At 37.0% G+C, this 10,517-nt stretch overlaps 1 non-coding gene across 1 annotated transcript; it reads right to left on the bottom strand.

The window, feature by feature from the left end:
- Nucleotides 1–6,480: 6,480 nt before the first annotated feature.
- Nucleotides 6,481–6,605, bottom strand: LOC115068323. Its single transcript, XR_003847690.1, has one exon. It is a non-coding gene; the product is annotated as a small nucleolar RNA SNORA40 (small nucleolar RNA).
- Nucleotides 6,606–10,517: the final 3,912 nt, after the last annotated feature.

Raw genomic sequence — 10,517 nt, 5'->3', positions numbered from 1 at the left:
CTTACCCCCTTCCCTATGTCTATGCTAGGATTTTGTCTGGTTTGAGCTTGCATAGGATTTGTGCTTGCTGACACCATTGTTCTGAGTTTATATGAGTAAATTACAAGTTGGCTGGAAGACTCTGTTTCCTTTTGGTCATCTACCCCCTCTGGTCTTAAAATCTTTCCACCTCATGCCCCACAATGATCACTGAGCATTGGGAAGCAGAGTTTTGAAATAGGTGTCCTAGTCCTGGATAAGCACTCTGCAGCCTCTTGTTCTTTGCATATTGGCCAATTGTGGATTTCTGTGTTAATCATCATCTGCTGCCTAAGGAAACTTTCCTGGTGAGAGTTGAGATTTCCTATATATAGAAATTACATTGAAGATATGTCACTTCGGGTTAAGCTTCTCACAGACATTTATTCTTTGAATATGACTTCTTCTGGAACTCTGTAATAGTCTCCATCCATTGCAAAAAGAAGTTTCTTTGATGAGAGGTGAAAGATACACTTGTTTGTATATATGAGCATGCATATTTAGAATAAGGGAAGAAATTACATTGGTTTTCATACCATCTAAGTTTATCTCTCCTCTCACCTTGTGGAACACTAACTACTCCCTTCCCAGTTAAACTACTCCCTTTTCCCTATTTCTCACTTAATAACACTTGTCTCCTATGACTTGGGATTCTTCTCCTTCCTACATGACTATGATGCAAAAATTCGATATTTTCATGCTGTTCCATATTTCCTATATATTTCATTCCTCTTTTAAAAAATTTTCATATTCTTTGCTTGAGTTGTATAGTTTTTCAACTATATAGTTTGATCTTGGTATTCTGTTTTCCATTTCATTCATTCTGATGGTGAGGCTTTTTCTTGTCACTTCAAATTGGTTTATTGAGTTCTTTAATTCCATTATATTGAAGCCTGAGTTTTCTTCAATATTTTTTTTGTGTATTTATTTGAATTTTGTGTATTATATACAAAATATGTTAATCATCTTTGTATCATCTCCCCCATCTCTACCCCCCAATAGCTCCTCCACTTGATTTCATGCATTAATGCCTGTGAGTCAAGTTAATGTACCTAGATGTCCCACAGTGGAAGTTCACCCACTGGGGTCTAGTCAGCCTATCTAGAGTCATCCTCTTAAAGATCAGCTCTCCTTTACCTAGAAGTAATCAGCTGCCAGTAGTTCTTCAGGTAAGATTGGGACCTGCTGCCCAATGCCCCAGTTCTATGCTGAGTTTTTGTCTGCTTGAGTTTTCATGGGTCTTGTAAATGCTGACACCACTACATAGATTCATATGAGCAAGGTCACAGGATTCTATAAACCGCTGTTTTCATATGGTCATATGTGGTCACCGCCAGTGGCAGCCGCTCCTCTGTTCTTGTGGGTGCTGCTCCTTTATTCTCACAGGCGTCGGGGCTGCTCCTCCGCCCACTCAGCTGAGGCCACTCTTCTGCTTTCCTGGTGCTGAGGCAGATCTTTTGCTTGCCCTGTGCTGCCTCCTGTCATCGCTGCTTCTGCCCGGTACTAGAACCCAGGGCTGGTGAGTAGACTGTATCAGTGGAGCCACATTCAGACACAGGAGACCAGGTTCAGTGACACAAGTCTGGTTTATTGCAGGAAGGCACAAGCATATATAGGGGTAGTGGTCCAATCACAGCACATCAAGTAGGACACCTTATTAGCATACAAGGTTTAGTGTCCTATCACTGTACAGCAAGTAGGATACCTTATTAGCATAACAGACTTAGCATCCTATTAGCATAACAGACTTAACGTTCTATCACAGAATAGCGGGTAGGATGTCTCATTAGCATACTGGGTTTTAGATTACAGAGCCTGGATTCCTGGAAACCATGTGATCCTGACAGTTACAATATCACCCTAGGCTCAAGCCTGTCTCCCACAGTCATATACCTACCCCCTGGGTCTTACAGTCTTTCTGCCCCCTGTTCTGTAATGGCCCTTGAGCCTTGGGTGAGTGAAATTTAATATCAGAGTCTTGCCCAAGCACCCACACTCTGCAGACTCTTACTCCCTACACTTTGGTCATTTGCGGTCTTTTGTATTTGCTGTCCTATGTTACATGAGGGAGATTCATTGATGAGAGTTGAGAGAAGCTTTAGTTATTCCTTCCACCACTGTTCCATGATGTTTCATGAGCCTTAGATGTAGATGTTCCATGGTAGATGTGTCACTTAGGGTTGGGCAGTTCACAGACACAATTTCTGTGTGACCAGTTCTGGAGTACTATAAGAATCTCTATCTATTGCCAAAGAAATTTCTTTGATGAGTGGTGACTGGAATACATGCCTATAAATATAAGGATCCTTATTTAGTATACAGTAAGAAATTACATTTGTCTAGGAATGTGGCAGCCCTAGGGTTTTCGCTAAAATCTAGACCTCTCCAGCCATGTGTATTTGGCTGTGTTTATATTACCACATATGAGTTGGCTCCTATAGAGCAGGCTTTAAGTCCAAATAGGTAGCTGTTGATTACCCCCATGATAAAAGTACCACTACTGCTTCAATGTAGTTTGTTGTGCCGGTCTTGTGGTTATTAGACTTTAAAGATGGGATTCAGCCATTGATTGATTTTTCTCCCTTAGCAGTTTGCATAATGTCCTCCAAAACTATGAGAGCTAGTCTTCAGAGAGGAGGCTTCCAGTTCATTTCCAGCTCCATTGCTCCAAGTTCTGCATCCAAACATGTTTTATCTTTAGAAATAAGATCTTACCTTCATGTTCTGGGAGGCAATCAAGGGTTTTGCCAATAGCCTGTGTAATTTTGGTAGTCTCTTGGACTACCCTGGCCAAAAACTTGAAGGGAGTTTTCTTCTGCCTGTCACTGTTTCTTCTTATTTAGTCTTCAGCTGTATACATGGGAACATTATATGTGTAATTTTTCATTACGCTTTGAACTAACATATTTCACTCTGATTTTTCACCAGCTAAATATTACTTATCACTCCTCTCTCTTTCCCTGTCTAAACCTCTGTCCTACCTCCCCCATTAAATTATCCCCATTTTCCTCATTTTCCCTTGATAAAACCTGTCTCCTATGGTCCCCCTCTTTTGAGCTTCTTCAATATTTTTATCTCTTTCATAAATTTAATTTTCAAATCCATGAATTGTCTTTGTCATTTTTCTTGACATTATTCCCTATCCTCATTGAGTTCTTTGACTTCTTGGTGTTTTCTTTAAATTCACTGAATTATTTGATCATGTTTATGATTTTTCTTTTAAACTTTGTGTCCTGGGGTACCTCTAGGTAGTTTTCATTGTAGTACACTTCTAAAAGACTGGTGGGGATTAGTGGGGGACATATTATTTTGTTTTTTGATATTATTGCATTTTTCATTGTTACTTGAGCATGTAGTTTTCTTTCCTTGCTTGTGTGTCATATATGAAACTCAAGCCTGCCTTTGTTTAATTGAATTTGGACTCTTTATATTGTTGATGTGGCTTGGTTTGTTTTCTGATCCAATAAGAATAGTTAATTGGCCTGGGCGTCAGTTTCTTTCTTTTCTTTCCTTTTTTTCATTGGAGAGAACAGAGGAATTCAGACAAGCTGTTCAAGAGCTCTCCATCAAGGCGAAAAAGCCTAGATCCAAGTCAAATTGACAGGTATCAGCTGAGCCAATTCTAACTAGTGAAGCAAAGAAGGTGTGAGCCCTCAAGCTATGCAGCTTGGACCAGTCTGAGAGCAGGAGACTGGTGACCTAGAGCAACAAAATTCAGCTCTCTCCCAGGTAATCAGGCACTCTCTGGCAGCCTCAGCAGAATCTGGCCAAGGCCTAATGAGAGCTGATGGGAACAGAATGGGCTGGGACTAACTAGCTAGCAGAGAAGACCTAATTTCTGCAGCAGTGGGAGGGACTAGAGATGATCCCAAGCAGGGGAATGGGCACAGGGGGATTTGGGTAACTCACCCAGGCTAGTCAGGCACTCTCCAGCAGCCTCAGTGGGACAGGACCAAGGCCAAGGGAGAGAAGATGAGAACACAAATGGCTGATTCTCACTAGCTAGCAGAGAAGGCCTGAGATCTGGAACAATGGGACTGAAGATGATCCACCTACCTACTTTTTTAATTATTACACTGTTTTATCACTTATCTTTTTCTGTGAATTATTGATCAGAGTTTAAAGTCTTCCAGACACTCTACCACAGCATCTGACTTCCTGTTAATTTCTTCTGAAGAAACTCCAGTACACACAGTTTTTTCATATTAGTCTTGAATGACTTGGATAGAATTCTTTGTCTGCTTTGGCCTTCTCTCATCCCCTTGATCACTTTTGCACTTTAGAAGCCTGATTGATATGACTGTCTAAATCATTTATATCTGACAGAGCCACTATTAGTAAGATCACATCCACCACGAGGCTCAGCAAAGCCACTGAGGCCCATATCAACACCAAGTTAGCTGGTCTGGGAACAGAGTCCTATCGGATCCTGTCAATTGGACATCAAACTCTGCTTAACTCATGATGAATTTTTTTTAGCAATGCTTGTCATTTCTCAATTTTCATCCAGTCCGTGTTATTCAGGTCCACACAGGCAGTCATACTCATGTACTCATAATGCCTCAAAAGAACCAGGACATCAGTGATTGATGTCCTCTGTGTTGCCTCACATTATACAGCCATTATCTTAAGCAGTGGTAAGTAGCTTTATGACTTGGTTTCTCTGATTCTACAGCACTCAGAATGATATTATCCACCCTCGTGTCTCATAACCTCATGTCAAAGAGTCTGTTTCACTTCTTGTTTAAAAGTCTTCCTCAGTTGAATATGTTCCAGTAAAAGTATTGCCAGATTACCATAATTTCTTGTCCTGGGTTCACATATGTATGCTGACTCTGGGATTGTCCCTTTTCTCTAGTAAAGGTCAGGTTTAAGAACTATCTTCTAAGCCAGGCATGGTGGCGTACACCTTTAATCCTAGCACTTGGGAGGCAGAAGCAGGTGGATCTTTGTGTGTTGGAGGCCAGCCTTGTCTACATAGTGAGTTCTAGGACAGCTGGGGCTATAGGGAGACCTTGACTCAAAAAGAAAAAAAAAAACAAAAACCAAAAAAACCTATCTTCTGTCACTTCTACTTTGCATTGTCCCACTTCTGATTCTTGCAATTGATTCTTTAAATCCTAGGTAGTGCTCATTATCACAGACACAACTTGAACATTCTCTCCCTGTATTTTTCTAGGTCTAAAAATAGGAAGTCAAATCATCCATCTAATATTCTAATATTTTGCTCTCTTGAAATTTCCTTTGCCAAAGTAATTGGCCTCTTTTTTTTTTTTTTTTTCGGTCTTTAATTCAGGCTAATACAAAATCTCAAGACATGGGAAAAATACAGCCAAATATTTTCCCACAATATCACATGGATGGCTTTTAGCCTAATTGTTAATAGGCTTTACTTCCATCTGAAACTTCAGGAACTATCTCCCACTCTCTACAGTACTCTAAGATTTCTGTTTTCCAAGCTCCTATATGAATAACTCATTAAGCTCTGCCAACAGCATTCAAGGCTTTTTCTAGTCCAAAGTTCTAAAATCTTCCATATTCCCCCCAAATACAAAATGATCAGATTTATCACATCAGCAATCCTATTTCTGATACCAGTTTTTGTATCAGTTACTTTTCTGTTGCTATGATAAACTACCATTACACAAGAGAAAAGGATGCATTTTGGTTTACAGTTCTATGGGAAAACAGCTCATCCTGGTGAGGAAGGCACAGGAACAGGAGTGTGAAGTGTCTGTCTGTCTGTCAACAGAGTGATCACATTTCATATGCCCACAGGAAGTAGACAGAAGAGGAAATGGGGCCAGGTTATAAAACCTAGATCTATCCCCACTGAAATAGTTCCTCCAGCAAGGACTTACTTCCTTAAAGTTTTCTTAAATTTCCAAAATATCATGCCCACATGGAGACCAAATATTCAAACATATGGGCCTATGGGACATTTCTCATTCAAACCAAAATAGTATATATATGTTTGGAAACAGGGCCTTACTACATAACCCTGGCTGGCCTGGAACCTTCTATGTAAGTCAGACTGGCATCAAACTCAAAGATAACTACCTAACTCTGACTCTCAAATGCTGAGACTTATGGTGTTTGTCATGACACCTAGCAATAATCACATATTTTTAAGACCTTTAGAAATAAACATAGCCCTGGCATATTCTTTTTTTTTAAGTTTAGGAGAAATTTTGGTTCACAACTTTCATACAATGAATTTTAATTATATTCAGAACTGCTACCCCATCTTCTCCCTCACACTACCACCTTTCCAACTTCATGTCTTCTCTTAGTAAATGAAAATATCTCATCCATCTTACTCTGAACTGGGTTCTAGAAATCATATCTCATTAGAGTGTCAGTGATCTATAATCCTTAAACAGAGGTCAATAAATTAAGAGACTACTCCCTCTCCTTTGAATGATTTGGGTCAGAATATACAGATTTCTTGAGCTGTGTTGTCATATTCCTTCTTGTATGCATCAAAATTCATACTGAACAATGAGTTCTTGGAATAAGTAAAAGAGAATTTTTTTTGTGCCTTTCATGACTTTGTCACCAGTTGAACACACACATAAGGTGTTACTTAGCATAGTCTTAAGTTATTACACTAAATATTATTCTTATCATTTTACATTTAATTCCTGAAACTCAAAATAAAACCTGAGACTATATTAACAAACTCAAAATAAAACCTCTAACTACATTTGAATTTTATGTTCATTTATCAAGAAAAAAGTAAAAAATGTTGAATTATATATAAACAATTTTCTCTAATAATTACACTTTCAAAGTTTTTTGAGACATCATACATATCTTAGACTTTATCATTAGATTATAGTGAAAATTTCAACAAGAGTATTTTCTTATTAAATTCTTAATTAGAATATAGAATTTCCTATGCAAAAATGTAATTGCTGATTACTTAGAAGCTACATATTTCTAAGAATTAAAACACAGAGAAATTATGAACACATTAGCCCTGTAGAAAAACACATATCTTCCTTTGTTGTACTTAGTTTTTAAGGTCATAAAAAATAATAGTAAATGAAATAGTATGCTATTAAGTCACCCATATGAATTAATATCTTCATTTGCAATTCACACATACTTTAGGATGGGTCTGAATCCATCAGATATTTGTTATTATTTGAGGCAGAAGTCCTAATTCAATCTTCGTAAAGAACTCGGTGGGTTCAGATTTCAAGAATAAAAGCTAAAGCAAATGACTATCAGAAATTCCAAGGAAAGAAAAAAATCTTATGGTAAGTCTAAGATACCTAAATGTCTCTTGAATTAATTTCACATTAGCAAAGTATGGCTTCCCCGTGCCCCAAAATAAATGGAACAGCTTCAAAAGACCTATTTGACTGTGTATGCTTCCTTTAAACCGCATCTTGCAGACTTAAGTGCAAATGAATCAGAAACATATGGATTGAGTCTCCTTAAATTATTGATAGCTATAAATAGAAAAGGAAACCAAATACTTGGCAAAGTGTTCCTCTGGCTTGCCATACAACAATGTCTTGGAAATTTGAGATTTCACATCAATGAACAGTGCAGGTTTTCTTCCCCAAATTTCACTGAATATGGTGAAAATATCTTATGAAAATATGAGAACTCTTAAGAAGGAATTTTTAGTTCCCTCTGCCCAGATAGTTAAACATTTAAATAGTCACTAATATCTAACCACAAAGAATAAAACATTCATGAAGAAAGAAATGATGCTACATTCATTTGAGTCTCTGAGTCATCTGCTTTATTTGTCATTACATCTTATGTATAATAGTATTGTTGTAATGGCATTTGGAATGCAGAAATAATATCAAAAAGGCTGAGGATAAATTAGATATTTATTTTAAAAAGAAGAAAAGTGGAGAGGATAACTAAGCTAAAGGCCTTTATAAAAAGCCATATAAAAACTTACTACCATAGAATCTTATTAAAGTATACAAAATTTACATTATTAAAGGAGATTAAAAGGAGTTACCTTATAACAGAAGGATAGTGCCCCTTCTACACAACATAGGCTAGCAAAGGAAAAGCCCAATTCAAGGATGAATCCCCTCTTTTGAAGATGTTGACCCTAAACAATATTGACCACTGCCACTGTTCTTGGCTTCCCATCAGAATTTGACAGTAAGATCCTATTGCTGAAGACACTATATACACAAACCATAGACAATCAAGGGGAAATCAAGTTGGTACTGACTTCAAAGCTTCATTTCTACTGGCTTGGTTTCATAGAACTGAAGGTGTTATGCATGCTACTAGAAAAAAAAATTATTAACCTTACCATACTTTGAATCCTTCATTCTTCAATAACAACTGGCTTGGCAAGATAGGACCTCTGGTACAATAATTGCATGAATATTATGGGGGTATTCAATCACTTTGTAATTGGATCTATGGTTCACTTCATAAGACAGAGTCCATAACTTGCATTGATAGCAGGTATAAAATCCTGAGGCTAGAAGGTCACAGGGAATACGGAGGAGCCTGGTACTAGTTTTCTAGTAAACAGTTACAGTATTAAACTGACTCCTAATAACTTGTTGTTATACCCAAAGATTAATGCATCTCTCAACTCTCACCAGGGAAGATTCCGTATGCAGCAGATGGTGATTAACACAAAAACTCACAATTGGCCAATACACGGAGCATAAAAGATTGCAGAGTGATTATCCCTGAATAGGACATCTTTACCAAATATCTGGTTCCAATAGCTCAGAGATCATTTTGGAAAACGTGGCTGGAAGACAGAGGTGGTAGCTGACCATTAGGATACAGAGTTTTCTAGACAGCTGGACAGTAATGCATATGAACTTAGAGCAATGGCGAGAGCATGCAAAGTCCCTTGTATGCGTAAGCCAGATAAAATCCCAGCTAAACATGGGGAAGTTGGTAAAAAGCCACAATCTTACCTGAAGAACTATTGAAACGCAATAGCTTCTGGGAAAGGCAGAGTAGCAAGTGAGCAGGGCAGATAGGTTAGGGGATCTAAATATGATCATATTATATGAAATTCACAAACTATCCATAAATAAAGGTAAAAAAAAATTAAGAGAGGGGACAAATAGTTACTATTGGAGAAGTAATATATGTAACTTTCTGTTTGTACTTTGTATAATACTATATAGAATCAAGAATTTGTATTTTGCATATTATATGTGTACAGCAGCAAATAATCATTAAATTTTATTTTACTTAAATACTAAATTTTGGAAGAACCAAGTGTAGAATAGGCATAAACAAAAGTATATCAGAACTACAGAAACCATTGGACTATTTGCTAATCAAAGGTATGTTTCTTGGCATAAGTTTAACTTCTTAACAAAATACTATGTTTAAATTTTGGCAGTGTTTTCTCCAAATTACTAGAACATATTACATCAGAATAAAAGACATTTTTCAAACCTTTGTTGTATAGTTTATTAGTCATGTAAATTAGGATAGTATGGGTAATATTTTGTCTGTTTGTGTTTGCTTTTGCTTTCTGAGACAGGGTCTCCCTCTAGCCCTAGGTGACCTGGAAATCACTATGTAGACTGGGTGGCCTGGATCTTACAGAGATCCACCTACCAAGTGCTGGGATTATAGGCCTGTGCCATCACACCCATCCCTGAATCATGCTTTTATTTTAATTTTATAATTAAACAATTAATTTTTTGCCACGAATTTCAAGTATGGAAAGGTGAAAAGTATGTATTCAAATTCAACAAAGAATAGCTCCTAGGGCACAAACATTTCACATTGTCCTTGACGATTTATATTCAAATATCTGGAAGTGTTTACATCACTGATCGGAGGGAGGGTACTAAAGTCATTGCCAATCCCTTATTATGCTGTCCGCTTTATAATTTTTAGTTGTTATCATGTTTTCTACCCCTTTATATCATTGAAAAGTCTAGTACTTCTTAATACTATGAAAAAATAAAATTCATAAAAATTGCTGCCATTAACCTTTAGTAAAAATTTAGTGTTTCTTTTTCAGTGGTGTCTAAACTCTCCTGGCATTCCTGTTTATGTGTCTATCATCACACAGCCAAGGTGATGAAGACACTTGAATCACAGCGTCTCTAGAAATTATTTTCCTGAAATATAAACAAAACAAAACAATATGAGGAGCTTATTGGATAAAAATGTGTGAAATAATAAACATCAAAGATACAATAGCTTTTAGCAAAATATTTCATTCAGAGTCAAGTTTCAGAAAGAATATACAGTTTCCATGTTACCCAGTTTTAGCTCATATGCTGCCACTTATGTAATAAAAAATGTATGATGTTGGTCAAAGGGCACATTTCAGTTATACAGAATTTAAATTAACTACAGATTAAATATCTCGTTTATGTGAAATTTGCTGAGAATAAATCCTAAATGCTTTCACACACACAAAGTGGTAACTATGTGAGGTGATTAGCTTGGTTATACTAATATATATTTTAAAACATAATTTTGTTGTATGCAATTCAAATCAAATGTATTGCAATTCAGTT

Source organism: Nannospalax galili, unplaced genomic scaffold (assembly GCF_000622305.1).
Source record: "Nannospalax galili isolate Female #2095 unplaced genomic scaffold, S.galili_v1.0 scaffold85, whole genome shotgun sequence".
In the NCBI taxonomy this organism is placed as follows: Eukaryota; Metazoa; Chordata; class Mammalia; order Rodentia; family Spalacidae; genus Nannospalax; species Nannospalax galili.
Note: the sequence above shows the minus strand (reverse complement) of the source record. Positions and strands in the feature narration are given on the sequence as shown.